This window comes from Bos taurus, chromosome 13 (assembly GCF_002263795.3).
Source record: "Bos taurus isolate L1 Dominette 01449 registration number 42190680 breed Hereford chromosome 13, ARS-UCD2.0, whole genome shotgun sequence".
NCBI lineage: Eukaryota > Metazoa > Chordata > Mammalia > Artiodactyla > Bovidae > Bos > Bos taurus.
Genome location: NC_037340.1, coordinates 58,682,888 through 58,702,784, shown reverse-complemented (window position 1 = coordinate 58,702,784; position 19,897 = coordinate 58,682,888). Strand labels below are relative to the sequence as shown.

General features: G+C 45.1%; 1 protein-coding gene and 1 long non-coding RNA gene across 5 annotated transcripts in view; one reads left to right on the top strand and one right to left on the bottom strand.

The window, feature by feature from the left end:
- The window catches only part of RBM38 (RNA binding motif protein 38), a 124,625-nt gene that overhangs the window by 70,716 nt on the left and 34,012 nt on the right, over positions 1 to 19,897 (top strand). For 2 of the 4 annotated variants that reach the window (XR_009496789.1, XR_009496786.1), the window contains exons 4-5: positions 6,513 to 7,586; positions 7,893 to 8,260. The gene's annotated coding sequence lies outside the window, so the exon portion shown is untranslated. Of the gene's footprint in view, positions 1 to 6,512; positions 7,587 to 7,892; positions 8,261 to 19,897 lie in introns of those variants that run through there. The other 2 variants (XR_009496788.1, XR_009496787.1) reach the window with 1 other exon arrangement.
- LOC132346940 (uncharacterized) lies at positions 5,541 to 7,088 on the bottom strand. Its single transcript, XR_009496966.1, has 2 exons — positions 7,003 to 7,088; positions 5,541 to 5,820 (listed from the first exon to the last, which is right to left on the bottom strand). It is a non-coding gene; the product is annotated as an uncharacterized lncRNA (long non-coding RNA).

Genomic DNA, 19,897 nt, shown 5'->3' with positions numbered 1-19,897 from the left:
TCTCATATCAGGATGCATCCCTGTGTCTGGTATCTCATCTTTCCTCAGTGATCAGGAATATTCCACAGCTGTATACATGGCCCTTTTTTTTCTCTATCCCATCGATGGGCATTTGAATTATTCCTAGTTTGGGGCTCTTATAAATAAAATTGCTAAGATCATTCTTGCACAATCCTGTTTTAAGTATTACCCATCCCCAGTTAGGGAAGATCCCTGGAGTTGGAAATGGCATCCTGCTCCAGTATTCTTGCCTGAAAAATTCCATGGACTGAGGAGCCTGGTGGGTTACAGTCCATGGGGTTGCAAAGAGTCGGACATGACTGAGTGACTGAGCATGTACGCATCCCCCCACCACACACACCCAGCTATCACCTTAGGCGTTTGAAGGATCTGTCTGGCTGTCTGCCCATTGACTGGAAGCCCCATGGGTGTGGGCTGGCTGCTCACTCTGGTACCCAGCTCCTAGCATGTTGCCTGTGCTAGGTGCACAGGCTAAGCACACAGTAGGTGCTTAGTATGTATTTGAGGGATGGAAGAATACCTGCTCCCTCTCTCCCTGGGCATCTCGGGTCCGGGCTCTACTGGGAACAGTGTTCCTCAAGAGATAAGTTTTGGGCACAGAGCTTGGATTTGCATGCACTTTGACTGGAGACCCAGGCAACCGTCATGCAAATGTTAGGGAAATGGGCGCCCGAGGCTCTGGCAGAGAAAGAGATGGAAGGGTTCAAGGAGCAGGAACCAGCTTCCCGCAGCCTGCCGGCTGGGCTCCACCTGCACAGATGTCCTATTTATAACTACCCCAGGCTGCCTGACTCTCCCCAGACATCGCCAGTGGGAACATTCCTGGGCTTCTCCAATGCCTCCAGGCACTCTGAGTCCAACAGCTCAGAGCTGGGTGATAAAGGCTGATAAAAGACTCCAAGCCCAGCACCGGCCTGGCCCCCCAGCTCCTCCGACCTGTGCTGTCAGAGTCCCATAAAAATGCCTGCTTCTAGCTATTTTGGGCCCCAGAAAGCCTCAGAGAGACACAGAGTTCTGAGGAGAACCAAGAGGGAACCCAGAGCAGCTGGGAGGGGCGATGAAAAGGGAAATCCAGCCGCAGATGGTTTTTTCCAACAAATGGGAATGTTTCTGAAAATTGCAAATTAGCACCCTTATGCCAAAGCCTTTGACTATGTGGATCACAATAAACTGTGGAAAATCCTGAAAGAGATGGGAATACCAGACCACCTGACCTGCCTCTTGAGAAACCTACATGCAGGTCAGGAAGCAACAGTTAGAACTAGACATGGAACAACAGACTGGTTCCAAATAGGAAAAGGAGTACGTCAAGGCTGTATATTGTCACCCTGCTTATTTAACTTCTATGCAGAGTACATCATGAGATATGCTGGGCTGGAGGAAGCACAAGCCAGAATCAAGACTGCTGGGAAAAATATCAATAACCTCAGATATACAGATGACACCACCCTTATGGCAGAAAGTGAAGAGGAACTAAAGAACGTCTTGATGAAAGTGAAAGAGGAGAGTGAAAAAATTGGTTTAAAGCTCAACATTCAGAAAACTAAGATCATGGCATCCGGTCCCATCACTTCATGGGAAATAGATGGGGAAACAGTGGAAACAGTAGCTGACTTTATTTTGGGGGGCTCCAAAATCACTGCAGATGGTGATTACAGCCATGAAATTAAAAGATGCTTGCTCCTTGGAAGGAAAGTTATGACCAACCCAGACAGCATATTAAAAAGCAGAGACATTATTTTGTCAACAAAGGTCCATCTAGTCAAGGCTATGGTTTTTCAGTAGTCATGTATGGATGTGAGAGTTGGACTATAAAGTAAGCTGAGCGCTGAAGAATTGATGCTTTTGAACTGTGGTGTTGGAGAAGACTCTTGAGAGTCTGTTGGACTGCAAGGAGATCCAACCAGTCCATTCTAAAGGAGATCAGTCCTGGGTGTTCATTGGAAGGACTGATTTTGAAGCTGAAACTCCAATACTTTGGCCACCTGATGTGAAGAGCTGACTCATTTGAAAAGACCCCTGATGCTGGGAAAGATTGAGGGCAGGAGGAGAAGGGGATGACAGAGGATAAGATGGTTGGATGGCATCACCGACTCAATGGACGTGGGTTTGGATGGAGTCTAGGAGTTGGTGATGGACAGGGAGGCCTAGCGTGCTGTGATTCATGGGGTTGCAAAGAGTCGGACATGACTGAGCGACTGAACTGAACTGATGTAAGAGGAATATTCACGTGAAAATGCAGTTTCTGACTCTCCTTACCTGCCCATTTTTCACCTGCCCACCCCAAGGGGCATTTGAATTGTGGCCCTGGGTTGACTTGGTCCTGTTGGGCTTGAGGGCAGGGGTGATTTCAGGCAAACCTCTCATTTATTTGTTTCATCTCATTCAACATTTTTTAAATTATTTTCAGTGGCGTATAGTTCCTTTATGGGACTTCCCAGGTGGCGCTAGTAGTAAAGAACTCGCCTGCTAATGCAGGAGACTTAACAGACAAATGTTCAATCCCTGGATAGGAAAAATCCCCTGGAGGAGGGCATGGCAACCCACTCCATTATTCTTGTCTGGAGAATCCCTCAGACAGTGGAGCCTGGTGGGCTATAATCCATGGGGTCACAAAGAGTCAGACACAACTGAAGTGACTGAGCACACAGATATAGTTCGTTTATAATATTGTGCTACTTTCTGCTGGACAACGAAGTGGACCGGTCATAAGCATACATATACCCCATCCCTTGTGGACATCCCTCCCTCCCACCCTGCATCCCACCCATTTTACACACGAGGGCTCTGGCTGCGTAGAAGTTCACAGCTCAGGTGTGAGGTCCTTTTGGAAATCCCATCGCATCCCAGCAGAAAAGTTCTCTCTTCTGTTTAAACAACTCTCCCTTCAAATTAACTCACTCTCTCAAAGTCTCTCTTTTTCTGTTAAAAAAATAGTAAAAGCAAATTTGAGAACATTTTTATGAAGAGGGGCTGCTGTAACTCCTCCTCCCCCACCCCAGCTGCCTCTGATGTGGCGTATTCCCTTTCCTGCGGTGCTAACAGAGTTCAACCTGCTGCTGCCAAGTGGCCTCAAAACACCAGGACGAATAGTTAGTCCTGTCAACACAGTTGATCGGCTGCTGTCACTGTCCTGAGATGCACACATGAGTGGTGGCTGCTTTCCAAGGGGTTCTCAGCATTGGTATCTGAGTCGTGGGTTCTCTATCTTCTTTCTCCCAGTGTAACCCTCAGTTTTCCCATCTGTGAAATGGGCATGGAGAGCTACCTCACAGGTGGTTGCATGGACCAGGGACATGCTGCCGTGGAGGGTTGAACACAGAGGGTTGAACACAGGGAGCCCCACCCCACTCAGGTGGACCCCTTAGCCCAGCATCCCTCCCACTCACTGCTCAGACTGTTGTGATGTTGCCTTGCTGTCCTGACATTGTAGTGGGGTCCTGCATCCACAACCTTCCTCCCCTTTCCATTCCTTCTTTCCCCTACTCTTGCCTTCTTTCCTCCTTCTCTCCTTCCGTGAAGTTCTTGGGAGAGACATAGTGTGACTGTTCGGGGCAGGCCTGGCTACAAGGTCAAGAGCCTCCTCAGGACCAGGCTGAGTGTGAGGACAAACAGCTCAGGGACAGCGAGCTCTGGAGGGGGTGTGGGGGCTGAAGATCCCTGAACCAGCCTCCCAACATCTGCCAGATCCTGGCCTGGCCTCTGCTTTGGACATGGAGGCTCTTTGCATATGCAAAGGAGCCTTCAGCCTCTCCAGGCTTTGGGCAGCATGATTCCGGCCACCTGCTTTGGACGTGGAGACTGGGGCCCCTGGGTCCTTCCAAGGGGCCGAGTTAGGGACTCCCTGTCAGGGGCAGGAGAGGAGCCAGAGTCCCCTCGGTGGTGGGGAGAGATGCTGTGGCTTTCCCTCCTGCTCTGTCTCTTTTCCTGTCTCTTCTCTTTGTCTCTTTCTCCTTCTCTTTCTCCCTCCCAGCCCTCCCCACCCTTTTTCTCACCCTAACCCCTTCTGATGGAGACCTGACAGTCCAGGCTATCCCTTCCAAAGGGTGCATCCAGGTGGAGAAATGCAGGATGTGACCAAAGATGTCCCCATTCTAATCCTTATAATTGGTGACACTCCCTTACGTGGCAGGGAAGTTAAAGTTGCAGAGGGAAGTGATGTTGCCAATCAGCTGACTTTAAAACAGGGAGATTGTCCTGGACTATCCAGGTGGACCCATGTCATCACTATGCATGTGCAAGTGTGTGTGCGTGCTAAGTGGCTTCAGTCGTGTCTGACTCTGTGTGACCCTATGAACTGCAGCCCATCAGGCTCCTCTGTCCATGGGATTCTCCAGGCAAGAATTCTGGAGTGGGTTGCTGTTCGCTTCTCCAGGGGATCTTCCAGACCTATGGATCGAACCTGGGTCTCCTGCATTGTCAGGCAGATTCTTTACAGTCTGAGCCACCAGGGAAGCCCCCCATCCCCCTGGCAATGCCATCACAAAATCCTTTAAATGGAGGCAGGAGAGTCCGTGTCAGAGGGAGAAAAATAAGCCAGCCTTTCCTGGCTTTGAAGGTGGAAGAGGCCATGAGCCACGGGATTTTGGCAGGCTCCAGGTGCTGGAAAAGGCAAGTATAAACGGATTCTCTCCTTGAGCCTTGGGCATCTCACTGCCCAGATTTGAATCCTGGCTCTGTCTATGAGCTGTTTGGCTTGGGTCGTGCTTCTTAACTTCACTGTGCCTTGCTTTCTGCTTTGTAAAAAGTAAATAATGATGGCATTTCTCCCAAGGGATGGCTGTGAAGATGTGAGATCATGAATGTAAACCCCTTGGACCAGGAGTAGCCCATGGCCCATGGGCTCCTGATAATGACTTCCAGATTTTTAATTTTCCCCCAAATACTACCTTCCTCACAGACAGTGGCTGAGCATGTTTGTAGGTGGGAGACATGAGGAAAAATTCAGCTCCTACTGGCTACTCTGATAGGTGTCCTTGCAAAACCATGCCTTTTCTATGAGAAACTTTGTCATGAAAGATGGCTGACCCACTGTCTAAGTCAGATTTAGGGAGCCCCGTGCTGTGAGCTGTGCTACTTAGAAATACTGTTCATTATGAGGTTGCTCATGTCATTTGGTAAGGAATTAAATCCCCTGTCAAGTAAATGTATTGCTATTAGTTTGAAAGGATAGTCTTGGATTTCCACTTCTTTCAAAATAAAGCCCAGGGAAGACAAAAAGGACAGGTGGAAGTTACAGGTTAAGTTTTCCGTATGTGCTTGTAAACTTGTCGGACATATGCAAATGAAGACAAACATGGTAATATGAATATTAGCTTAAACTCCCTGCAAGAGGGCCACTTTCCTTATTTTTTAAAAATTATGGTTGATTTACAAATTTGTGATAGTTTTAGGTGAAGCATGCCACTTTTAAATTCATTTTTTAAAAATAAAAAATACCTAAAAAGAACTTTACAGTACTGCTTTGGTGCATAGAAAACACAATCACTTGCCAGAAATAAGAATAATTATCATCATTATTATTAGCGACATTTTGAGCATTTATTCTGTGGCGAGAACTGCCAGAATGCTTCATAAACTGTGACACATCCATCCTCGTCACGGATGTTACTCTGTGATGCTGGTACCATTATTCCCATTTTCCAGATGAAGAAACTGAGGTTAACTTCTTCTTTCAATCCGCTCAAAATAGGGGTCTCCAGTGAGGACATGAAAATTACTTGAATTCACCTTTTTAATGCACCTGAATTGCCACGTTCTCCTCTGCGCTTCCTTTATTCCACTCAGCTCCTGTTCTTCCTGAAAAGGTTAGAAACGTGGCCCAGCATCACCCCCCACCCCCACGCCTAAGCCTAGGCTGGTGAATGCCTTCTCTTATCCCCAGCACTGCGGCTCTGAAGCACCCACCACATGCACCTTCCCTACCACCAGACAGAGCTCGTCAAGGGCAGACACAGAATCCCCCCACTGCCCCCTCCACTCCTCAGCCCTGGCCCACAGTAAGTGCTCAGCAAACACTTGTTAAAGAGATGAGTGAATGAGCAAATCAAAAGCCGGAAGTGAACTCAAAGTCCAGCACAGCTGAGGTTCCCCACCCATGGGCACCTTGGTGATCAAGACAGTTCCTGACTTTGTTTTGGTTGTGACCTGTCTACTTTAAGGTGGAGCTACCCTGAGCCTCATTTTCTTGTCTACACAATGGGGCGACAGTAGAATGGGGACTGTTATAAGGATCGAGTTCATATTTTAGATTAGAACACAGACTGGCACAGAGCAGGTGCTCAGAACTGTTAATAACAACATTATGTGTAATCACTGTGTATATGATCTACTTATCTATGTATCATAATTATTTATGGAAAGCGATACTGGTTTTCTATTTACTGTAGTGTTGTGAAGTTCTATTTAGAAATAAATGAATTTGATTTTTTTAAAGTGAGTTGAGGGCTTCCCTGGTGGCTCAGTGATAAAGAATCCGCCTTCCAATGCAGGAGACACGGATTTGATCACTGGTTTGGGAAGATCCCACATGCGGTGGAGCAACTAGGCCTGTGCATCACAACTATTGAAGCTGTGCTCTAGAGCCAGGGAGCCACAACTACTGAGCCCACGTGCTGCAGCTACTGAAACCCGTGCGCCCTAGAGCCCTTGCTCCACACCAAGAGAAGCCACCGCAATGAGAAACCTGAGCACTGCAGCGAAGAGCAGCCCCTGCTCTCCGCAACCAGAGAAAGCCCGTGTGAAAATGAAGACGCAGTACAGCCCAAAATAAAATAAATAAATGAAATTACATATTTAAAAAGTAAGTTGAAAATAAGTTTCTGTGCAGTGGTAGCCAGATAGGGTCCAAATCCTGAGGTGGTATCAAACAACAGGTTAACATGACCCAGAGGGTGATGGTGACTCAGTTGGAAGCAGATTTTAGAATCTGTACCCTGGTCATTTGGGTCTCCCAGGTGGCGCTAGTGGTAAAGAACCTACCTGTTAATGCAGGAGACATAAGAGACCTGGGTTCGATCCCTGGGCTGGGAAGATCCCCTGGAGGAGGACACAGCAACCTACTCCAGTATTCTTGCCTGGAGAATCCCATGGGCAGAGGAGCCTGGTGGGCTACAGTTCATAGGGTTGCACGGAGTTGGACGCGACTGAAAAGACTTAGCATGCAAATGCACCTTGGTCACGCGGACATGTGGCCGTGGGCGTGGGTGTCAGTGTAGAGGCTGAGGCTCTTTGGAAAAACCTGAAGATGCTTTGCCAAGGACCCCGATGCTCTGCCACCCTGGGCTTCCCTGTCTGCTCTGAATGAGTGGCCTCCACCCCAGACCCCGGCTGGTATTTTTAGCACACAGGCACCCTGCACTGTCTCCTGCACTCTGACCAAATTTAGAAATCACAAGAGGTCTTTGCACTTCCATGCCCTCGGTAGGAGGAATGGATGAAAAGGCCCCCATTCCCAGCCCCTGCCAGTCCAGCTACAGCAAACCCTATGCCAGGCTCTGTCTACCGACTGCTGAGACGCCCGAGATTTATCTCACGGTGAGAAACAGCAAGCTGCAGAGCCACAGGTGTGTCTGGGTCTACTTCTGCAAAACAAAACCCCCCTGTGTATGTGTGTCTGGGACTGCTCAGCCTGGGCGGGGCACGGGGCAGGCTGCTAACTAAGGGAATGGGGGAGCCAGGGGGAGGGTGGGTTAGGGGCTGAGGTTAGAGCCTGGGAGGTGAGTAACTCTGTCCTTATGCAAAGCTTTGTATTTATTGTTTAAAACAAGTATGGATTACTTCCGAAATTTGAGAACCTTGAACACCAAAAAGTTTGAATATATCCCAAGATTGAAAAATCTCAACCTGAATGTTTATATGGGATTTTACAGTTAGCAAAGGGCTTCTATGGTTTTGTGTGATGGACCCTCACTCTTTCGGACAACTGGACCTCCACTCTCCATCTCCTGATGCCTCTTAGATGTGCCTCTCAGATGTGTTAAGCTTGGAGAACCCAAGACACTCTGCTTAAGAGCTGCTACGGAACCTCTCACATGAACCAATTCATTTCTGTCGGCTGAGCTTGTCTGAGGCTTGTTTGAGTGGCAGTTGGGTCAGCACTCCAGTGAATCTACACAAAATGATTGCTGAATTGGCAGGAATTTTGCGTATTGTTTGTGAAACATGGGCAACATTAAAATTGAATTGTATGAACTTATCATTAAATGGGTTATATTAAAAACAAAGGTAATCTATTTTACTATCTTTTTAAGAATTCTGTTTTTTGATGTGGACCATTATAAAAAATGTATTTATTTATTGGCTGTGCTTGGCCCTCATTGCTGCATGGGCTTTTCTCTAGCTGTGGCGAGCAGAGGGTACTCTCTAGTCGCGGTACGCAGGCTTCTCATTGTAGTGGCTTCTCTTGCTGTGGATCATGGGCTGTAGGGTGCATGGGCTTCAGCTGTCTTGGTTCCCAGACTCTAGAGCACAGGCTCAATAGTTGTGGTGTGTGGGCTTAGTTGCTTTGTGTGGCATGTGGGATCTTCCCAGCCCAGGGATGGAACCTGTGTGTCCTGCATTGGCAGGCAGTTTCTTTACCACTGAGCCACCAGGGAAAGCCCTGGACCATTTTTAAAGTCTTTATTGAATTTGTTACAATATTGATTCTGTTTTATGTTTTGCTTTTTTGGCCCTGTGGCATGTGGGATCTTGTCTCCCCGAGTGGGGACTGAACCCACATCCTCTGTAGCCCTGCAGTGGAAAGTGAAGTCTTAGCAGCTGGGCCAGGAGGAAAGCCCCTCAGTACATTTTACCAATCCACGCCCTTGGGGCTATTTATCTCTGTTGTCTCTGTGCAGTGTCAGTGCTTTGGACTGTGCGGGCCTCTGCGTCTCCCTGCTCCACACATAGGGAGTCAGGCTGGTAGCTTGAAACCCATCATGGTTGGGAGTATTCACACCATGGACATTGCCAAGTGCTGCAAATAGGGCTACCCCACCCCAAACTGTGGTTGAACTTTTGCAGCATAGTGCTGAAAGGAGGCCTGATAACACATGTGGGGCCCCATCTGCTCTTCGGGGACCCCGAGTACCAGGAAGGAGAGGTTGTAGTCATCCTTGGAGCAAGATTCACACTTTGGTTTCACCAGCATCTAGTGCGGACAGCCAGTTTATGAGGATGGATTGACTAGAGGCAGTCGGGGTCCAAAGTCACCTGGTGCTGGGGTAGGATCCTGAGCACAGACTCTGTGCCCCACCCTGGCATCAGCCCTTCTTATCCAGTCATCTCTGACCCTTGGAGGACTGAGAGGCCCAGCTGGTAGCTGAGCTCAAATACTCTGCCTCAGGCAATGAAGAGGACTCTGCCTTCCCAGCGGCCCTAAAGTTCAAAGCCTTTGTTCAGAGCACCCATTTCTTAACACCTTGCAGCTTTGCAAAATGATTTTAGCAAGTAATGGGTGCAGCATTTAATCACATGAGGTCTCTAAAGATTGAGGACAGGAGGAGAAGGGGGTGACAGAGGATGAGATGGTTGGATGGCATCATCGACTTAATGGACATGAGTTTGAGCAAACTTCAGGACATGGTGAAGTTCAGGGAAGCCTGGCGTACTGTAGTCCATGGGGGTCGCCAAGAGTCAGACACGACTGAGCAACTGAACAACAATATGCCTTTTCAAAATGCACAAAGCAAAAACTGAAAGGATAGACAAATCCACAGGTCTGGTTGACCTCAAACTCTTCTCTGAGTTATTGACAAAACAAACAAGCAATCAGTGAGGATAGAAAAGACCTGGATGGCAGCGTCAGTGATGTGACCTAAGTGACGCATTAGAACAGGCCACTCAGTAACAGGATACACAGTTTTCTCAAGTGCCATGGAACTGTCGCCAAGACAGACTGTATTCTGGGCAACCAAACAAACCCTAACCAATTTAAGACAAATGGGAGCATACAGTGTTCATTCTCTGACCATACGGTAATAAATCTAGAGTTCACAAGCAGAAAGGTATCTGGAAAATTCCCAGATATTTAAAAATTAAATGCACTTCTAGGTCAAAGTGGAAATCTCAAGGGAAAGTAGAAAATATTCTGAACTGACTAAAAATAAGAATATATCAAGATTTGTAAACTGCAACTAAAGCAGAGCTGAGAGGGAGTTTCATAACGCCAAGCGCTTATGGTAGAAAATAAGAAACATGTCAAATGAATTATCCAAACTTCTACCTTAAGAAGCTAGAAAAAGAATGGCAACTTTAGGCTGAAGGAATGAAATTATAAAGATAAGCTCAGAAAGCAATGTAGTTAATATCAGAAAAAATGAAAGAGAAAAATTAATGAAACAGAAATCTGACTATTTGAAAAGGCCAACAAAATTTATAAACCTCTAGCCAGACAGATAATAACAAAAAGAGAGAAGATAAACATTAGCAGTATTAGAAATGAAAGAGAAAACATCGCTCAAGACTCTACAGGCATGAAAAAGATAGTAAGGGAAGGTAACAAACAATGTTATGTCCTAAAATTTGACAGCTTAGGTGAAATGGACTAATGCCTGAAATACCTAGAAAACCAGAACTCACTCAAGAAGGAATAGTTAACCATAGCTATTAAAGACATGGAATGCATAGTCAAAACTTTCTAACAAAGCAAGCTCCAGACCAGATGTCTTCATTGGTAAATATTACCATTCAAGGAAGAAATAATCCTAATTCTACACAAATTCTTCCAGAAAATTGAAGAAGAGGGAACACTTCCCAACTCATTTCTTGAGGCTGCTGCTGCTGCTAAGTCGCTTCAGTCATGTCCGACTCTGTGCAACCCCATAGACGGCAGCCCACCAGGCTTCCCCGTCCCTGGGATTCTCCAGGCAAGAGCACTGGAGTGGGTTGCCATTTCCTTCTCCAGTGCGTGAAAGTGAAAAGTGAAAGTGAAGTCGCTCAGTCGTGTCCGACTCTAGCAACCCCATGGACTACAGCCTACCAGGCTTCTCCATCCATGGGATTTTCCAGGCAAAAGTACTGGAGTGGTGTGCATATGCTAATACCAAACATATTAGAAGAAAAGGAAACTACAGACCAGTATTGCTAGTGTATATAAATAAAAGAATCCTCAGAAAAATATCATCAAGTCAAATCCAGCAAAATATAAAATGTATAATACATCATGACCAAGTGAAGTTTATCCTGGAATGCAAGGCTGTTCAACATTGGAAAATCTGCCAATGTAATCTAAAACATTGACAGATATAGACAAAGCATGTAGTCATCTTAATTGATATAGAAAAAGCATTTGACAGGATTCAGTATTCATTCATGATTAATTCTCAGCAAACTGATATTAGGAAGAAATGTCCTCGGTGCATTAAATGGCATCTACAGAACACCTACAGCTAACATCTTAATGGCAAAAGGCTTGATCCTCACCCCCTAAACTGGGAACTGGATAAAGATGTCCACTCTCACCACTCCTATTCAACATCATACTGGAGGCCCTCACAAGTGCAATGAGGCAAGAAAATAAAAACCTAGATTGGACAGGGGGGAAGAAATCATTCTATTTGCAGATGGCATGACTGTCTATTTAGAAAACACCAAGGAATCTACAAACAAATTGCCAGAATGAATAATAAGTGAGTTTAGTAAGGTTGCAGGATACAAGGTCAATATAAAACTCAACAGTATTTCTCTGTACTAGCAATGAACAGTAGGAAGTTGAAATTCTAAAAACAGCACAATTTACAATAGTACCAAAAAAAAAAAAGAAAAATCTCACCAAAAACTGAGTATAAATTCCAACATCTGTGCAAGATCTGTACACAGTCTATAAAACAATGATAAACGAAATTAAAAACCTAAACAAGTGGAGAGATATACTGTGTTCATGAATCAGTGTGTGCTCGCTTAGTTGCTCAGTTGTGTCTGACTCTTTGCAACCCTGGGGACTGTAGCCTGCCAGGCTCCTCTGTTCATGGGATTCAGAAGACTCAATATTGTTAAAATGATAGGTTCTTCCCAAACAAGTCTGTAAATTCTTCCCTTCCAAAATGTCGTTTTGTCCAACAAAATGTAGGAATTTGTACATCTTAGGTACAAATCAACAAGTTGGTTTGTAAATTTACATGGAGAGGCAGCAGATCTAGAATAACCAAAACAATTTGGGGAAAGAGGAACAGCTTTGGAAGACTCCCATTCTCTAATTTCGATGCTTACTATAAAGCTACAGTAATCAAGACAGTGTGGTACTGATGAAAGCCTGGATCAGTGCAACAGAGTGGAATCCAGAAATAGATCCCACATGTGTGGCCAATTTACTTTCAACACAGCTGCAAAGGGAATTCAATGGACAAAGGATAGGTTTTTCAACAAATGGTGCTGGAACAATTGGTTGGTCATCCACGTGTGAAAAAAGAAACTTGATCCACACCTTGTATCATAAACAAAATTTGACTCAAAATAGATCCATGACTCCCATGCAAAGCATAAAATTACAAAACTTCTGAACTAAACCTAGGGAAAAAAAAAATCTGTGTAACCCTGCATTATGCAAACATGTCTTAGCCAAGACACTAAAAGAATGATTCGTCCCAAGAAAAGGACAAATTAGACACCATCAAATTAAAAGAAAAACCTGCTCTTTGCAAAACACTGTTAAGAGAATGAAAAGAGAAGACAGAGAGAAAATACTTGCAAAGCATATGTCTGATAAAGAATCTGTGTTCAGAATCTATAAACTCTCAAACTGATTGAAAAGATGGTTAAAAGATTTGACCAGATATTTCATTAGAGAAGATGTGTAGATGGCAAATAAGTCTATGGAAAGGTTTTCAGACTCGTGAGTTATTAATAAAGTACAAACCAAAACCACAGTAGGATATCACTATACCTACTAGGACAGCTTAAAACAAAACCAAACAAACCCCGATAATACCAAGTGATGGCCAGGAAGTGGAGTGACTTGACTGCTTACTGGTGGGAATACAGGAGCATCCACTTTGAGAACTGGTTTGGTAGTTTCTTACCAGGGCAAACAAACATCTGTCTTATGACCCAGCGATCTCACCTCAGGAGACATGAGAATATAGATTTGCACAAAACCTGTACACAAATGTTTTATAATAGCTTTATTCATAATCTACCCGAAGTGGGAACAATTCAAATGTCCTTGACCTGGTGGATAGAGAAGCAAATTTTGGAATAGCCTTACACTGGAATATTACCCCATAATAAAGATAAATTAACAAATAACCTAGGAAACAGTAAGGCTAGCTCTCACAGTCGTTACCTTGAATGGAAGAAGCCAGACTCAAAAATGGAGTGTATTTGATTAGAAATATGTGATTCCATCTATAGGACGTTCTGGAAATGGTGATTTTCGGGGCAGAAAGAAACCGGTTTTTGCTGTGGGCAGGGCAGGAGCAGGGCAGCAACAAAGGAGCACTGTGGGGTTTGGGGTGTGTTTCCACGACCATCCTCTTGTCAAAACTGAGAATTGTGCGCTTAAAAGGAGAATTTTACTATTTGTAAGTTATACCTCAAAAATAAAAAAATATGTAAAAAAAATGTAGTGTTGGAAAATAGAACTGAGAATTCTACTATCATATCATGTAGATAAAAATTTGTGATTAGTAAACTAATTTCCATTTGGCCAACGTTTGAAGGCTCCATATTTCCATGACTAATTTCTGATTCTTCATGAAATTTTTTTTTTTTTTTTAAAGATGCTTACTTAAGTTTATTTTTACTTATTTATTTATTTTTGCCATACCATGAAGGGTGTGGCATCTTAGTTCCCTGACCAGAAATAGAACCCATGTCCCCTGCAGTGCAAGTGCAGAGTCTTAACCACTGGACCACTAAGGAGGTCCCTTCAAGAAATTTTTTAAGATCAAAATTTTAAAAGAATGTGAGCAACTATCTATCTGTTCCTACCCATCCATCCATCCATCCTGATGTTATCCTACCTGTTGCAATACATGGTAAGGATAATTTTTAAGAAGATCCAGCTCTTCTTATTCTGAAATGGGTCTGTTATTACCCCGACACAGGGCAAATGCAGTCAGACCAATGCATTTTCAAATGTCCATTCTCTACATGACACGTCTACCGTCAGCCTGGTAGAAACTCATGTGCGATTGGCAGACCCTGAATCTTACTTCTGTCTCTCTCCCTTTGTGCTCTGCCACCACGAAACAGATGTTCCAGGCCTCCTGAGTGTGGGATCTCAGTGCCAAACCATGGAGGAGGCCCAGCAGACTCCAGAACACAGGTCACCTGTCGCTTCCAGAGCTCTGTCTCCTTCCGTTCCCAGGGGGGGCAAAAGCCGTTGCCAGGCCACCAGAGGGCTGCCGAGGTGCCCTTTGGCGGGTAGAACCATGCAGAGCAAAACCCTCAGGTCCTGGCACTGAAAGCACCTTCAGTTTTTCCAACATCAGTGAAAGCATGGAAGCAGTGCAGCCTGAAGGGCAGGTGACGCTGAGCTGGCTCAGCCACAGCACTGCCAGTGGAAAATGCCAGTTCTCGGGTGTCATTCAGGGCCACTCACTTTGTGTGCTGGGGTGTCCCGTCTGGGAGTTTGTGATTTTCACAAGCCCCTGGACAGTCCCAGTGCCCAGAAAGATTTCTGAACTCTGTCACTGAGGGCCCTGAAGGAGCAGGAACACCACCCCCACCCCCAGGACAGGATCAAGTGACAGTGTGTTGTGCGGTGGCACTCGAGGAGGGGACCCACGCTGGCCAATGGGGGACCAGGTGACCAGAGCAGCGAGAAGCACACACCACTCCCCCCAAGTGACAGGTGACGCTGTTCCGAGCGGGACCCAGGCCCTCTGCACAGACAGGCTGCCTGCTGGGCAGAAGCACCCCCAGAGAACTGGGGTGTCACCTGCAGACACAGGCTCCAGTCCAGGCGGGACCGTCCAGCCGTCCTCACTGCCCGCCTGCAGCTCTGGCCACTCCATTTGTTCCCGAGGACACCTCGCTCTCCACCCCTCCACCTTTTCCAGCAGAGGCGCCAGGCTCCCCCTGCCGCTCGTGACCGCGTCTGCTCTTTCCAAGCCCCGAAAACAGGACTTTCATTTCGTGCTGGGACTTCTGAGGGAATTCAGTTGGGTTCACGGTATTATGAACAGCTTCGGGATTACATCCTAAAATCCAGGCACACAAAGTTGAAAAAAGAGCGCCAGCAACTGTGGCCATTTCTAGGGAGACCATCACGCCAGGTGACACTTTGGCCTCCAGGGCTTTTCCCAGTGAAAATCATTCCAGAGATTTCACTGCAAAGTTGGGCATGTCTGCTAACAAAACTCAACTTCCGCTCCTCTGAAAGACTCCTACTTTCAAATATTAGCTTCTTTATTTAGGGAGTTGGCAACACGCTTGATAACAACACTCTGCGGCCAGGATGGGAAAAGCCTAACTGTTCCTGTATTCCATTTAAAATTGATTTTTGATGCCTGGGGCAGCTGTATTTAAATCTTGCTACACCAGCAGCAAACTCGGGCATGTCTGTGTTGTGAAAGGTTTTTATTTTTTTCTGCTTAAGACAAATGATTTAACTGACAAAATACTCTTATGTCGTAGAAAAATCCTAGAATCCCTTTTAGAATTGTTTTGGCAGTGTTCAACAGATGATTCCAACGCCATCAACCAGCTACTCTCATTTTTAGGGGGTGAAGCGGTTCTTATGCTTTGAAATACTAGATGGGCTTTTCACTACAAACAGATTCGTGTTTAGTTTTCAGATGGCCATTAAGTGAAAGGACTACCCTCAGAAAAGGTTAAACACAGCTTTTCTGATCGAATTAGTGACCAAAGCTGATGGACTTAAAGTAATTCATTGTCTAGTGCACTGTTTTCTGTTATTACCTTCCTGATGTTGGTAGTTCAGGCACTGGGATGTAATTATAATAATTATCAGGATGAGTCTTTTAATCAGCGACCTCTGGACTCGTCTACAAACTGTCACCCTTCATTAACAGGAAATGACATCACGTTCCAGCTCAACCATTTGGCTGCTACGCGGGGCAGTATTCTACCATGACAGCTATTTGCAGCCCTCCTATCTCGTCTCCTGTGACTGGCTCCTAGCCACTGGGGTTCAATAGTTTTTTTTTTTTTTTTTTCCTTTACTGCATTTTTTGTCTCAACAAGCACGGTGAGCATCCCGTACAGCACTTAATCTGCAACTGCTCAGAAAAACAAGCACATGTGTCTTTTGACATCCTGAATTGCGCTTACTATAAAAGACAATGATTTATGGAAACAAGGCTTATAATCATAGCCATGCCTTGGAAATGATACAAAAGCTACTTAAGTCACACCCGGAACAAGGCTGCCTCTTAAGATCTGTTTTATCTGTTACACCCCATTAAAAGTAAAGTGCAAATAAAGATGGGGAAATGTAGAAACAGTTGGTTTGATAAGCCAAAGGTCCTAAGGCTTTTCATTGAACGTGGTTAAGTTCAATGCTGTTAAGTCCTTAACTGCCCGTTAAAAGGACTGATTGTTATAAAGGATACATTTCCAGGGACTATTCAGTGAGATTATCAAAGGTCAGCCGAAAGCATAACATTTATACAGTAAGTCCCCTACTGACGAACGAGTTTTATTCTAAGAGCATGTTCATAAGTCCAGCAAAGTTGGTTTAGATACCCAACTAATACAATCAGCTATATAGTACTGTACTATAATAGGTTTCTAATACTTACCACACAAATAATACATTAAAAAAAAAAACCACTTTAAATCTTACAGTACAGTACCTTAAAAAGTACAGTCATACCAGCTACATCACTACCCCTTTTACCCTTTCTTCCAGACATCCTGGGCTTCTCTGGTGGCTTAGACGGTAAAGAATCTGCCTGCAATGCAGGAGACCTGGGTTGGGAAGATCCCCTGGAGGAGGAAATGAACCCACTCCAGTATTCTTGCCTGGAGAATTCCATGGACAGAGGAGGCTGGCGGGCTACAGTCCATGGGGTCTCAAAGAGTCAGACACGACTGAGAGACTAACACTAACTGGATATCCTAGACTTGAAATAAAAGTACTAAACTGCTCTACTCTATACAGTACTGTGCAGCAATGCACACAAAACCCAGTCACGTGTAGAGGGTACATGGGGCACACGACAAAGTACCCCCAGACACGTGAGCTAACTTACATGATTGGACGTGTGAATCCAGGTTCACATCTTTGAAAGTTCCCAGGTTTGTATGTAGGGGACTTACTGTCCTGGAAATAATGCCTGGAAAATAAGAAATTCCTGACATTTTCACAAGGCTGTTGAACTTTCCAGTATAAACCGCTTGTGCTCCACCAGGGTTAACCCCCTTGTGGTACCGACTCTTTCGGTTGTTGCTGTTCGTTGTTTAGTCGCTCAGTTGTGTCTGACTCTTTGAGGCCTCACAGACTGTAGCCCACCGGGCTCTTCTGTTCATGGGATTCTCCAGGCAAGAATACTGGAGTGGGCTACCATTTCCTTCTCCAGGGGATCTTCCTGACCCAGGGATCGAACCCAAGTCTACTGTGTCTCCTGCATTGGCAGGCAGGTTCTTTACCACTGAGCCACCAGAGACTGACCTCAAACGACAGAGGCATCAGACAAGCCTCAGGTGTGTTTAAAAAGCATCATTTATACAATAAAACTGTTGTCAAACAGTGCTGCAGTTTGAACACCCTTGCCTCCAGACAGAGACATTAAATTGTGCAAGAGGTGTGTATTCCACAACAATTTCCTGCTGGATCTCACAACTATTTAAAGCAGAAGTGTGTTGAAGGCGGTTTCTCTCCAGGCATCCTGACTCCAAGCCCACGAGGTATCTTCACTTCCAGGTCTGGGAAAGGCCCCTGTCTCACTGAGCAATGGGCCAGAAACCCTCCTGTTACTATTAAAAGACATACAGATTTTTGTTCATCTTTCTGTGTGGTACGAAAGTGATCAAACAAATCACCAAGACTTTTTTGTAACTTGTGTTTGTTAACCATCTCCAAGGACTGGAGTCCAGCTCCATGTTTGAAAAGGAAGAAACTATCGCCCTCTTGTGGGCACTTGTGTCACTGCTCCTGCCACAGGCTTTGGGAATTTTTCCTTTTGGAAATTTCAAAGCTGGTGCGAGTCTGGGCACCAGTCAGGCATCTGAACTTAATTTTACCGAATAGTTTATCCAGGTGGTATGTGTTCAAAACTCTGCAAATAACCTACGAAAAAGACTGTTTCCAGGAAGTTTTTGATGGTGTCTACATACCAACTGGACTTAAATTTTTCAAACATGTTTCTTTTGAAACTCTTTTATTTTCTATTGGAGCATAGCCGATTAACAGTGCTGTGATAGTTTCAGGTGGATAGCAAAGGGACTCAGCCATACATACACGTGTATCTATTCTCCCCAAACTCCTCTCCTATCCAGGCTGCCACATAACTCTGAGCAGAGTTTCCTGTGCTACACGGTAGGCCCTTGTTGGTTATCCATTTTAAGCATAGCGGTGGGTACATGTCAATCCCAAACTCCCAACTATCTCTTCCTCCCATCCTTACCCCCAGCAACCATTATCAAACACGTTTCTTATCTGTTTTTCTTTAATTGAAAAAATATTTTAGTAAAATATATGAAATTTAGCATCTTAACCATTTTAAGTGTGGAGTTCAGTAGGGTTCATTACGTTCACTTTGCAACCAATCTCTAAAACCCATCTTGTCTTCCCAAACTGTCCCCGTTAGACAATAACTCCCCTGCCCCCTCCCCCTAGCCCCTGCAAACCACCGTCTTACTTTCTGTCTCTGTGAATTTTGACTCCTCTCCGTCTAGTCAAGGCTATGGTTTTTCCTGTGGTCATGTATGGATGTGAGAGTTGGACTGTGAAGAAAGCTGAGCGCCGAAGAATTAATGCTTTTGAACTGTGGTGTTGGAGAAGACTCTTGAGAGCCCTTTGGACTGCAAGGAGATCCAACCAGTCCATCCTAAAGGAGATCAGTCCTGGGTGTTCATTGGAGGGACTGATGCTGAAGCTGAAACTCCAATACTTTGGCCACCTCATGCGAAGAGTTGACTCATTGGAAAAGACTCTGATGCTGGGAGGGATTGGGGGCAGGAGGAAAAGGGGACGACACAGGATGAGATGGCTGGATGGCATCACCGACTTGATGGACGTGAGTTTGAATGAACTCCAGGAGTTGGTGATGGACAGGGAGGCCTGGCATGCTGCAATTCATGGGTTCACAAAGAGTTGGACACGACTGAGCGACTGAACTGAACTGAACTGAGGAACCTCACATGAGTGAAAACAAACAGTATTTGTCCTTTTATCACCGGCTTATATCACTATGAATAGTATCTTCAAGGTTCACCCACCTTCTAGCAGGTGTCAAATTTTCCTTCCTTTTTAAGGCTGAATGATATTCCACTGTATAGATAGACCACATCTGGCTTATCCATTCATCTATCCATGGACACCTGGGTTACTTCCACTTTCTGGCTATGGTGAATGGTGCTCCCATAAACACAGGTATACAAGTATCTCTTCAATCCCCTGCTTCAATTCTTTTGGGTCTATCCCCAAAACTGCTGAATCACGTGGTAATTCTAGTTTTAATTTTTTGAGGACCCACCATACTGTTTCCATAGCATCTGGCATCTGCACCATTTTACAAGCTCACCAACAATGCACAAGGGTTTCAGTTTCTCCACCTTCTCATCGGACAAAGAAAACATTTTTTAGAACCGTCACTCACACATAACAAAAGACAGCAAATTTAAGTCAATTCATTTTATTGAGTTTTGCAAAAAACATCTTTTAACAACAGTCAAAGAATAAGAAAGTATTACAGAAGTTCAAATAGATCCAATTGTAGCATACAGCAGAGCATGGGATTTAAGTCTTATTGTGTGATTTCCATTA